We start from the raw sequence: 14,199 nt of genomic DNA on the forward strand, positions 1-14,199 counted from the left end.
AAAAACTCAAGCATTATTTGCTGCAATAAAACATGTCGAATCAGCATGGATTGATGTATTTTGTGGAAAGCCTAGCAAGGTAACATATTGAATAAGGCTATTTGAATAAGACAATATTGATTGATTGAATCTTTATCCTCGGACTGGGAAAGCTTCTTGCAGAGCTTAATCCTGGCAGTTTTGCATACTTGTAGAGACTTTGAATCACTGATGCAGGCCCGGTTACCGAGATTGACAGAGTGCAGTTTCCGATTGTTAAAAGTCTTGTTACTGGGAAACTAGTCCATCCATTAGATGCCGCTGAATAGAGAGCAGTCTCTAACGTGCGTTGCTCAAGCGCACACCCCGAGAGTCGAACCAGCGCCGCTTGATCTTGAAGCTTCTTCATTTCAGAAGTCATGCGCTAACCCGTTGAGCTATATGGGTTTAATATAAAAATAATTACAAGTGGAACAACAATTCTGACTGTTTTTGTTAAGTGGAGATGTTGCTTTTCATCACTTAACAAAAACAGTCAGATTTGTTATTCCACTTAATTATGGTACCGGTACTGAAGAAATGAGGAAAATTCTCATCAACTCCATCTCCTGGTATATATATGGCCGAGTTGATGTAACAACCGGGGATGTCATCACAAAGCTACCGTAGTTGGTGAATACTACACAGCAGTCGAAATTGAAAAGGCAAAAGATGTTATTGAAAAGGCAACAACCAGCTGCATTCGAAGTGAAAGTTCGTTGGTCTGTCATGGGATGCCACAAAATATTTTTCTCTACTGAAGGGTGCCGTTAGCCTAAAAAGGTTGGGAAGCAGTGCTTTAAGACAGTGATGAGCAACCTTTTCGTGACTGTGGACCATAAATTTTTTTTAGAAATCTCTGTGGACCATAGCCTATTTTGTATATCAGATTTATAATTGTGGCTTAAGTTTAGAAAAACAACATAGTGATAAGTAGTAAATTTAACCAAATATTTATAAGTAATAATTGACCAAGTATCATAAAATTTTACGTCAGTGACTGCCTTGTTCTGTCACACATTAAGTTTGTTGTTTGTCACACATTAAGTCATAATTACAAGTAAAAGTTTGATTCAATCTTAATCTTACTGTACTACGCTTATTAATATCAAGTCGGTTTCTTTTTTTACAAAAAATGTCATTAATAACAGAAAATCCAGCCTCAACTAACCATGTTGTTGGAAAGGATATGATGAAACATTGTACGATTTCGTAAATCTGTAGATTATTATTTATTATTTTAAATAATTATTTTATCCGTGGACCACCGAAAATTCTCTGTGGACCACTTGGGGTCCACCTGGACCACGTTGCTCTTCACTGCTTTAAGAGATACAAAGTAAGAAGTTTTACGGATGGTTTGAAATTGTTGAGATCCTGCACAATCATATTGAAATTTCTGGTGTCAAGGGTGGTTAAAAGGACAAGCTAGCTACCTAGTGGAGTACCGTAGCCGGATGCAACCTAGTTCGTACCCTGAACAGTTCGGACCCTCAGTTCGTACCCTAAAAAGATCGAAAGAAAAAATTAAAAAAAGCGGAAGTCGCTGATCGCAGTTTCCGCAAACATTTTAAAATTTTCCCCCTGAAAAGATCGATAGAAAGATAGCACAAAGCCGAAGTCGCTGATCGCAGTTTCCGCTAACCTTAACCAGCATAGGCTAATCTATGCTCTAACCACAGACATCTTATTATAACTAGACTGCGCTTCTCGTATTTCGATTGAAGAAATTGAAAAAAGGCGGCGGCCATTGTTAGTGTCTCAAACTCGCGTGAAAGCTGCGCTGTTAACGATAACATTTCTGAGCTGGTTGCGCTTCTGCAGAAAACTAACTTGTTAACTATAATTTAGAACTTTGGTGTAATAGAGGTTTTAGTCATCTATGAAATGAATAAAAGCATGTATTAAATTGCACAGTAGCTTGCATTGATTTTAAAGTTGTATAAGCATAACGTTTATTAAAACCAAGTCTCATTTTTCAAAAAAAGTTTTGAAGTTACATCGTTTTAATTTTATAAGCATAAAATTTACAAGCATACCAATCGTAATTTTTTATGAAAATATTATCATGTCTAAGCATCCCAGTTTTCAAATCACATTATTTCAAGTGAACAAGGATTCCGTGACCGGTTTCGCTCTTCTTAGAGCACATCAGACAGACTCAGGTTTCGAACCTAGACCTCCTGGTGTCTACAGCCAGACAAGTCTGATATTTTAACTACTCGGCCCACCAATGTTCCATGTTTCAATGGTGGCAGATTAGGATTATGTCTGCTTGAACCCCTCTACTCGACAGAGCTTATGCGATCTCATAGTAGCCTATAGTATATACCCAATTAAAATTCACAATATGTCACTCTACAAATAATTTTATTTATTTGGAGTTATGTTTATGCGTCTTGCATAGCCTACAAGTCGCAATGCACATAGGCCTAAGCGTCTGTCTTCATTAAGCAGATACAAAATAGGCTACAAGGTAGGCTATAGGCTGTTTGAAAACTGGAACTAAATTCAAAAATAGCCTATCATTGGCCAACAGTGCGCATAATCATAATAATAATAGGCTAGTCGTGTTTTTATTTAAGCCCATGCGGCAGTTAACTTTTCGTATGTTTTTCAAATGATTACCTTGTTCAAATGCTTTGGAAATGCCTTAAAACGAGTGGGGACAGCGTTGTCTCGTAAAGTCACTCGCTCACCACAGCGATACATGAACTCTTCCTTGAAATGATCAGAACAAATAAATGTGTGTTTAGAAGGTGTCCAATTGGCACGCTTGACGTTCGCAATCCATAATTTTCTTCGTTCTTCATTGGTTGGAAATCTAAGCAACGTAAAATAGCATGATACGTTATAGGCTAATGTAGTAGCTAGGCTATATATTGAAAGCCCGATTTCACATTTGTTTTGTTTTTTTATAAGAAAAGCGCCACAATTTTTGTCCAAAATATAACAAAAAAAATTACAAAAATATCCGCCTAGAAGGAAAAGAAATTAGTCAGTGTCAGTCCGAGGATAAAAATTCAAAACCAACCAACCAGTGTTATCGTCACAATAGTAGTATTTTCTATTTTCTCATAGCTCGCTAAAAGTATCACAATATTTCCATACCTGTGAAATGAACGCGGAAATGTTCTCTTCGCAATTGTCATACTATACTATAGGCCTAGCCTACTATATTATATGTAAAACTTGTTTGTGCGGAGGTATATAAAGCACTTTCAAAATAAAAGAAAAAGCAAGCAATTACGTACGGTAATTTAAAATTAACAAATTCCAACAATATGTTTGCGATTGTAGAACAGCAAAGGTGAAATCATATAAAGATTTCGTCATACTAGGTGAATTGCGGAGATATTTATTAGTTGTTATCTCACAGCAACTTGAAACTGAAGCTATTTCTTTAAAAGTTATTGTTGATGAAATCACACGAATTTACGTCATAATGCAACGTTTTGCTACAACGGAGAAAATCGAAAGCCATCAATCTCTATTGAACAGAATCCTGGTAAAAAGCTGCGGTTGTGTTGTTGCATAGAAAACTATTTGTTTTGTCAATTATTTGTTCACAACAACTGAGTTTTTTAAGAAACGCAAATATTATAGGAGAATTACATTTTGTAAAAAGTTAAGTTGTGTTCAGTCGTGTTCTCATTGCTGAATTGGCGCTCCAGTTGTTTCAGGAACGAGGAGGCGACTGATTCTTAACTAATTAATTCATCTACTTCTACTTGTTTTAAAGTATCAGGTTTGGTGGCCGTGCTTAACTATACTGTATATTTATCGATTCATATACCGCAATATTAGATCCTTTCATGCACGTCTTAAACCATTATAGTTTTGCCACCTTTTCCTTTTGTTGGTTTTGTTCCTGTATTTCTTTTTCACAATATCATTTATTTTGCATTCTGACAAGGAAAAATAAATTGAATTGAATTAAAAACAATGAAAATTCATTACGGGTCCCTACAAAAGCATTGGCAAACGCGCGGAATAGGTACACTAATAATGGCTGACGTCTGAACCTGCTTTCTTCAAAAACCGTAAACGAGAGAAGTGACGATGCGCGGTCTAGTTATAATAAGATGTCTATGGCTCTAACCCTAACCCTCGCTGATCGCAGTTTCCGCAAACATTTTCCGTAGATTCCGCTAACCGCAGTTTCCGCTAACCTTTACCCTAACTCTAACCATAGATTAATCTATGCTCTAACCCTAACCCTCGCTGATCGCAGTTTCCGAAAACATTTTTCCGCAGTTTCCGCTAACTTTTACCCTAACCCTAACTATAGAGCAATCTATGCTCTAACCCTAACCCTCGCTGATCGCAGTTTCCGCAAACATTTTTCCGCAGTTTCCGCTAACCTTTACCCGAACTATAGAGCAATCTATGCTCTAACCCTAACCCTCGCTGATCGCAGTTTCCGCAAACATTTTTCAGCAGTTTTGCTAATTGCAGTTTCGGCTAACCCTAACTCTAATCATCGAGTAATCTATGCTCTGCTCTAACCCTCGCTGATCGCAGCTTCCGCAAATATTTTTCCGCAGTTCCGCGGTTTCCGCTAACCCTAACCCTCGAGTTTGTTTGCGGAAACTCCGATCAGCGACTTCGGCTTTGTGCTATTAAACTGCGATCAGCGACTTCGGCTTTTTTTAATATTTTTTCTTGATCTTTTCAGGGTACGAACTGAGGGTCCGAACTGTTCAGGGTACGAACTAGGTTGCACCCACCGTAGCCTACTGTATCCTTCAAGACTGTCGAAAGAGACTTGCTGCGTTCAAGGAGCTTGTCCAGTAAGTCTTCCTTTCCTGTCGTGGCAGACTTCAAATTTAAACCATCACCAACTTGTTTATTTTTTATTCTTGTTTTCTCGACCAAACTAGGACTAAAATCAGATTTTTGCATTTGCAGAACATCAAAGTAGAATGCAAAATTTAAGTCACAGCCATCCGGAGGAGATTAACATATAATCAATCAATCCACAACACTTTTTATTAGGCTGTCATTCATTACTACATGTTTGCTTCTAGTTCTCTCTGTTTTTGTTTTATTTTTTGCTATTTGTTTTTTGGGTTTTGTGGCCATGCTAACTACCAGTGGCGGCTCGTGGTCTCAAAACATGGTGGGGCTGCATCAACCAGTAGGCTAACCTAATATAAATAATTATAAACCTGTACCGGACTGAGTAATAAATGCACTGAGTTAGGGTTAATAACACAGTACACAGTACAGTAACATGTTCTTTTAATTGGCTGTCGTTTAATGTTTTTATCATAGTAAACTTTTGATAATGGCTTGAATTTGGTCAAGTTTAGGTGGCCACCAGATGGAGCTAGTACTATTATGGGACTTGGTATTAACTTAGTTGGTTAGATCTATGCTTGTGCTTTCCAACGATAGCAAATTTGTTGAAATTGAACAACAAATGAATAAATGGGAGACAATCTCCTTCAGGTGTTTTTTAGTGCATTTCCACCCTGTACTTCCTCCTTTATAATAGTCTATTCCAACTTGTGTGACGTTTCATGACGTCATCATCCAGAGGGCGAATTGTGAAAGATCAATCAATCAATCAATCAAGTTTATTTCGGCATAGCTCCACCATATAGTGGCTCTGGCTCCACATTCATTTTCAATGTACATATCAGTAGATATAACAAATCGCTTTTTTGATATGGAAACTACACCATGGAGGCACCGAAAAAACCATGCGGTTATCTAAGTCAAGGTGCCCCCCCAGAGACAGAGAGAAAAACCTTTTATTTCGTCTGTTGCGACAATAGTACGGTACAATTATACACAATACCGGTACGAATAAAATAGTACCATACCATAGCTATCTAAATACCACAACAGACAGGAAGCAGCGAAAGACTATATCAGTCATCGAGTCAGCTGCTTCCCAGTTCTTAATGTGACAAATGTCAAGCATCGGCAAATTACGTTGAAACAAGAGCGCAGAAAGAGCACCAATATTTAGCCTACAGTAATTGGCTTTACTTCACATCAAAACTAGTCTGTCTCAGTGACTTCTCAAAACACAGATCAAGTAAAGTAACCTACGATCCCTTCACCTAATCACCGATAGCTTCCACACGCTTAGCCTAAAGATTTACGAGAACCAAAGCTGGAATCCCTGACCAGGGTCTGTTCTATTTGGTAACAACTAGAACATCACACGCCCAGGGAGAAAGAGAAAATTGAATTGAGTCCTGTCTTTGTCATGAGTTACCATGGGGGGTGGGGGGGACAGATTAATACCTGGGACTGGTATATAAGTCCCCTCCACAGGGGCGCCGGAAGCGGGGGGCAGGGGGACAGTGCCCTTTTAAAGTCATGTAAGCTACTGCACATTTTGCAACATAACAATTTCTGCTATTCGCTTTTAGCCTAATTATAATCTTTCATTTTTGCCTCAAAATAATATTCCCAGCCAGCAATTACCCATATGGGCCCCACACGGGGACCCACATGAGCTGATGTACGGGCCCTATGTGAGCTGCCTATATGGGGCCCATACACATTGCGTCCGCGGGCATCACATTGCCCCCATATAGGCTGCCCATATTCATTTATGGGTTTCATGTGGGTTGCTCACACTCAACCCACAAATCTAATATGGGCTGCCCATATGTAACCCATAAATCTAATACAGGCTGCCCATATGTATATCAGGTATATATATAACTTCAGACAGATGCCAAAGTGCTTAAACTGCAAGCAGTGAACTTTGCGCAATGCATAGCAAGGTGCCCCCAGTAAAGTGCTCAATCGGCGTAAGCCAAGAGCGTCAATTAGGCTACTGCAGACAGTGCACACCGTTTAATATTTATACACTTGGAATGGCCATGAAGGTATATAGCTCCATGTGACATTTTCCTATTTGTGATACGTAAGCACCAAAAATAGTACTACTGCCAACCTTGCCGAAGTGCTCCAACTGCAAGCAGTGAGCTTTGCGCAATGCATAGCAAGGTGCCCCCAGTAATTTTGCTTGTTCAATTTCATTTTGTGTTTGTTTAAAAGATCAATAAAAGTCGTTTGAGACAACTAAAAAATCCCAAAGTCTAGACAAATGCTGATCGAGGTGTATATCATATTAGTATGGGTTGCCCACAAACCTTTGAATCACTGTGTGGGTAGCCCATGGTCTGCCAATAAAAAATGTGGGCAGCCCATGTTCTGCCCATGAAAAATATGGGCAGCCCATGGTCTTCCCATAAACAAAGTGGGAAGCCCATCAATATTTCATGCTTAGCCCATGATCAATAATTTTATGTGGCTAAATTTATTAAAATGCATTTATATGATCACGCATTTGAAGATTGGAAGTTTTATATTCCACCTTGTCATTTAGCAACACATACTGCAAGAAAGCCCATATTGGGCAGTAGGCAGAGATGGGCGTGATCTTGATCTTGAAGATCACAAGTGATCTTGAAGATCAAGATCGTGATCTTGATCTTGATCTTCAAGATCACTTTTTTTTTGGTGATCTTGATCTAAGATCACTTTTTTTCGTGTGATCTTGATCTTGAAGAACAATAAGATCAAGATCACTATAAAATTGAATTTTACTTCCTACATAGAGGCATTTTTTTTAAACTCGTACTGTACAAAGTAGGTAGTGGCAACTACTAACATTAAGCCACTGTTAATATGATATGTGCCCAACAAAAGACGATTTAAAGTCTCCATCTAATCTGATCAGTGTTGCCATTTCAAAATTGAAAAAGTTTTCTGTGTTGGTCATAATAAAGAAGTCAACTTCCGTGTACTTTATGTTGACGTATAATAAAAAATGATTTAATGTAAATTTTAAAGAAATGTTTGCTTTATTGACCCAATTTTAGATGTTTCAAAAGTCTAGAATGGCGGTGATAAAAAATCTGGATTCTAGCCGACTTTGGTCATGTAAAGTGGTTTATTGCAGCAAATCAACCAGACCAAGACTTGTTTAGGGTCTGAGTATGGAGCGGTTTGTCGGACCGCAAACCTCTGAACTTTTATAATAGCAGACAACAGTATCAAGGTTGCCAGGTGGGTAAATGGTGCAATAAACATTTACATAATGCAGTGAAAGTTAAAACTACTTAGTAACACGAATAAAAACTCCCACATGAACCAGACAAAAATTTGGTAAAAAATGATGCAGTTCAAAGTTTATTTTTATTTATTTATTATAAATAAAAAGTATAAAACTAATTGCAAATTTTACGACTTTTCGGAACTAATGTAATTAACCTCGGCCTTGGGGGTGACGTTGCGATTCTAAGCAAACTACGTCAACAATTGATAGGCCTATAATAGCAACAGTCACTAACTTATTACACTATTACAGTTCTTAGGCCAGCGATCGAGTAGTTAAAAGTAAAAGTTAGCAATACCAACTATATACCTTTACCCAGATTGCTTATAGCCTAGTTATTATTTTTTGCAACATCATTGATCAAAAACTTCATTTTTTTTCAAGTACACAAAAAGTGATCTTGAAAGTGATCTTGATCTTCAAGATCACGATCTTGATCTTGATCTTCAAGATCACATAGTTTGGTGATCTTGATCTTCAAGATCACCTATTCTTGGTGATCTTGATCTTGATCTTCAAGATCACCAATACTGGTGATCTTGCCCATTTCTGGCAGTAGGGCACATATGGCAAAAACACAAACACCCACATAGAACCCACATGCCCATTAAAATAGTATATGGGGCCCATATGGGCTTGCTGGCTGGGTTTACGGCACAAAATTTTGCAACACAGTACAGGCCTTAAAACTCGCTTTTTCGGCAGCCACCGTGGCCTACCAGGAGTTTCTTCTCGGCGGCCAACTCTGCGTGCTTGGAGGCCAAAATACAAAATAACGATAGCACAAGTAAATAAAATTAAACTTGCACCAATGCTGAAATGATCACTTAGCGTTGTTGAAGTCTGGGCCTGGGCGACGTCCTACAATAGAATCGTTGCACCTAGCAATAATTGCTTTATCGGGATTGTAATCCAGTACTGCGGGACGATCTAAGATTCTAACGACACTCGCACGAGTGTCTCCAATGTAGCTGAGTTTAAAGAAGTTCGCCACTCCACTAGAATTCTTTTTAGCAACGAAAAAAAACGTTCGACATGTGTTGACGATGACAGCAAGGTAATAAGTATTTCAATGATGTGAAGGGCATTACTAAAAGAAGCATAATTTTCGCAAGATATGATTAAAAAATGTTTTCCCCTCGGATGTCAACTAACCTAGTTCTCCTTTTTAACAACGATTCAATGTCCGGCAACATCGAATCGACATAAAAACGACAATATTGCCAGCCGACGTAAATTAGCACTTCGGATTAAGACTTTGTTAAAATAAACGTCGGGAAATACAAACAATACTCACAGCGCTGGTGATCGCAGATAGATATATTCCATCAATAACAAATATTCCTGCACAATGCAACAGTGGCGATTATGACGCGCTGACCTAATTTTGCGTCACTCTTTGATACTACATATTTTCGACAGTTAATCCACGATCATTCTATTGCAAAATTAAATAATTGACTAGAAGAGACCCGCGGCCAAACTTGGCCGATTGAGGAGGTAGCACCGGCGGCCATTCTAGCACTACTTAGCGGCCATGGCCCCAGGCTGCTTTAAGGCTTGACAATAGGTTACATCATTATAACATAGCATGATGCCCTTCTTTGTATACCGGACACTTGTAGGCTATCATTACTCAATACATAGTGAGCTGATAGATTAGCATTATCGCTATATCTCATCTTAAAACTTGAAAAAAAATGGCCTTTTAGTAAACAAAAGTGCCCTTTTTTCTTAATCTTGCCCCCCTAGTCAAAAATCGTTCCGGCGCCCCTGCCCCTCCACCCCCTTGGTAACTCATGACAAAGACAGGACTCAATTCAATGTTCTTATTCGCCCTGGGCGTGTGATGTTCTAGTCTTTTCCGTTCTATTTGCAGTCCCTGCAGCGCTTGTTCAGTGATGCTTGAAAACTTTTTTCTGAAAAACCTATGTCATAAAAAAAAAAAGAACAAGCAACACCGGACCTGCAAAATTTGCGGTAGGCACTTTTACATGGTAGGCACTTTAACATGCAGATATCCAATCCAGCACGAACCAATCAGAAGCTACTCTTTTCTTGACGTCATCAAGATTGCGTTTGGGAAGAATAAAGGAAAAACGCAAATTCTAGCTAAATTAAATCATCGCTTTGCAATCGGTTGGCTTGGCGCATTGGGTTAGGGCGGTAGTAGTCATTACAATGACGTGGGTTTGATTCCCACCTCTGCTATAGCCCATTTTTTCTTCTGTAATTACCAAACAAAGTTCAAAGTAATTATTACTTCTCTGGCTGAATGCTGAAATGGTCACGATAGCAGATAACGTACAGATAACGTAGCATCTCATTGGTTCGTGGTTGGATTGGATACGCGCGTGGATTAGTAGAAATCTGCTTGTTAAAGTGCCTACCCTTTTACGTATTACACTGCCCGAAAAGGTAACCGCAACCATGCGTGACATACGACATCGCTGATGTTGGTAGCGCTATCATGCGTGACATGACTCAACACGTGATTACCTGGTCCTGGTCGTCTTTATCGAAAGATTTTGATACAAGGAAATTTAACTGAATGCATCGCCACAACCAACGTTGCCTAATGGTTAGGGCAGAGGAGAAGTAATTTCGATTGCATGGGTTCGATTCCCACCCTATTTTGGATTCGATTCCCACCCTATATGCTAATACTATTTTTTCTTCTGCAACTGATCTGAGTGCAAGAAGAATCGTAGTGACTGCAATCAATGGAGTTTATGAGAAAAGTTGTGACTAAAACACCAGTAATGTCATATACGTTACGCATGGTTGCGGTTACCTCTTCGGGCAGTGTAATACGTAAAAGTGCCTACCAAAATTTGCAGACCCAGAGTTGCCAATTAATTTTTGTAATACAATTTTTTTTTATTACAAAAGAAAGTTAATATTAGGAGTTTTTTAATTCTTCAAGCGAAATAAATTAAAAAAAAACATGGCAAAACTATCTATGTGTAATATAATTCGCATATGCACAAAAATGTTGGGGGGGCTGCACAGGGATATCTAAAGAAGGGGATACGAAGGCTTTTATTACGTCTGACAATAGAAGGGCTTTTGTTTATTGTAAATAATCTGTGTTTATCGTAAAATGATAATTGGCACCGATAGTAGTTTAATAAATCTTGTTATGATAACTTGCATTACGCTATTAACATCATGCCTGGATATTCACTGCATGCTCGTGGTTGCTTGTTAATTCAACTACTCATATACTTGCTTTACATCTAGCCTCCTGCAAAGGCTTTGTTATAAAAAACAGCTTACTGGTAACTTTTCAACTGTCTTTGTAAACAAGTATTCTTTAAATATACTCTACGTAACATTTGCTAACTGTCTTTTGTAGCTCATTGTACCAGCTGCACTACAAAACTTTCTACGATTTTAAAAAGAACCACATGTTTAAAGCACTACAAACTACCGCCCTGGTAGTGTCATGAGAATAAGACAATCGCTGCAAGCCTTCATATCCCCTTCTCTAGATATCCCTGGGGCTGCAGCCCGCAGTCCCTTATGACGAGCCGCCAGTGCTAACTACTGATATATAGCCTACTACATAATTTTTCATTCAGGCACGTTTTAAACCTTTCAAAGTTTTGCCACCTTTTCCCGTTCGTTAACATGCTGGTAGGTTTATATCGAATTTGTAGTTAGTATCTTTTTCGTCCCGGACGTGTTGATCACGAAAAATAAAATGATTGATTGATTGATAGCGATGAACTGTTTTATTTTGATCAACAACGCACGAGTACAAAATAATTGACACGGCGAGAAGAACACAATAAACATAGCCAGGTCAGAGACTTTAAAGAACCGGCCTGCCACGCCCGCGGAGGCGGGGAGCGGCGTGATTATGGGGTGGCGATGCACCCGGAAGGGGAGTCCACCAGCTTAGGTCGCGGGAGCTATGCTGGAGAGTCTAGGTACCTGTGGAAGGAAAGTGTGGATCGAAAATTTTGTGCGACTCTTCTGCAAAATTTAGAATAGCGAAACGGGCCAGGGAGACGGGCTTAGCTTTCCGCAAACGCAAAAAAGTCAGCTCACGACGGGCCGGGCGGCCCGTCGTGTGGGGCGACTGGTACCGGAAGAAGTTTTAAAGCCGGGTAGCGCCCACGTCTTCATCACGTGACCGTAACACAGGTACGTTTGACTCCTATACCCGGTCTGCCCGTAGGCAGAGCGGATAAACTTTGGGGTCTCCCACGAAGAAGAGAAGCTTATAGCTACAAGTAAAATTTAAATACTCGTGGGAGATGAAAATTATATAAAAATCTGGAGCAAAGGCTCAATTAATTGGTGTAAAAAAAAAGATGGTATGTGGGAATATATTATATTGTATGCTTTACCTACCAGAAAAATGTTGACGTAGAACCAACGAGCACGGATGTGCACTGCCCAGACGTTGGGGCAGGTTCGCCCAGCTGGGTCGGGGGGATTAGCGATCGAAGTGTATGATATGACTAGGCTACGTTACCAGGAAAATATAAAATAGTGGGATGAAACTTTGGAGGTTGCATCGAGTTGATCGAGAAATCATGTTTATCGTTGTATTAAAAGCAACGCGAGGTTGATCCGAGCGGGCAAGAGCAGCATATCAGAAGGTAGTGTGTGTTATTCTAAAATATTGAAATATGAAAATACAGATCCAGTGTTGTTAATGATATTGCGTCATTGACACATGATATGAGTCAAAGTGTTGCCCTTCCTTTGAGAAGGTGCTAACAAAAAATTAAGCGAGGGGGCGTGAATGCAACAAAAACTTTTGCCTAGAGCCGACAAGCAGGTCTGACTTAGCAATCAGTCAGCATGTAAGGTAAATGAGACTTCGGAACACCGTACTAAGCATAATTTCGGTCCTTCTCTAAAAAGACATGCATATGTTTATAAAGCTTTAGGCTACACTTCACCTGTTGGAAAGAAACAATGACGTTTATAAAATATTTTTGGTCATTTAACAAACTTCCGGGAACCAGTACCTGAAACAATCTCGGGCCCTGGTCCAACCATGTCAACCAGGGCAAAGACAACCAGTTTGTTTCGTGCCTGCGGCGCGAAAAACCACCTTTACGTCTACAGTAGCATTAATCCAGCACTGCACAGCATTTTGCAGAAACTTCAAAGACTGAAAGAAAAAAACAAACTCAAAATCACATTTTTCCACGTATGGGACCTTTCAAAAGTCGGGGCCCAAGGTACCTGCACCCTCTGCTCCCCCCCCCCCTAAATCCGGGCCTGATGTCAACGCTAGCAGCTCCAAACTAATAAACTTCATTTGAGTCGTTATGCTTCCGCGTTCGGCATGGCGGAATTGATGACGAAACAAAAGTACATTTTGTGATGAAAGAGTAGGCTATCGTGTAAATTTTAACTAGCATTTGATTTTGAATTGCTGTCCATTAGCCTACCGTACACCCATTTAATCCACAGCAATTTGAGTTACTGAAACAGGAAATTTCAAAACTTTTATTGCTTACTTATTACACAAAAATGTTGACCAATGGGGCGCCGAAATTGAAACTTGCCTATCTAGAGTGCAAATTAATTTGCGCTGGCCCTGTGTAGGCCTACAGCCTACCATCACAACAATAGTGCGCACTTCACTTTTCAATGATGCTAATTTTTAATAGTAAGTTTTTGAGCTGTTTCAGTGAAATATTTTTGCAGCATATCTATTAAAAATAGCCACAAGGCGCCACTGCATTTCGGGGTTCACAAGTGGGGCAGTGCTGAATGCTGTGTTAATTGTGCAATTCGGGAGACTGATTCACAGAGACAGGATATCAATTCGGTAATGCCCGATTGAAATATATTGCCATTAAAACGTCTCACTCCTGTGCGAAGACGATTGAGCTTTTCACAATCTTTGCAGGATACGGTAACTCTAATCTTGGTGAAAGTGTTCCGTTTGGAGGTTCTGTCAACTGCTCTGATGTAGTAGTTACAAGTAGTAGCATCCCAACGTTTACTCGAGACTTTTTGAAGGCTAAAATGCTAAGGCTATCGAAATCTGAATGGTTCTGTAAATTCTATTTGCACCCCACCGTGATCGATTGAACAGCCTATGTGCAGACACTGTAGCC

Source organism: Aplidium turbinatum, chromosome 1 (genome assembly GCF_918807975.1).
Source record: "Aplidium turbinatum chromosome 1, kaAplTurb1.1, whole genome shotgun sequence".
NCBI classification, from domain to species: Eukaryota; Metazoa; Chordata; class Ascidiacea; order Aplousobranchia; family Polyclinidae; genus Aplidium; species Aplidium turbinatum.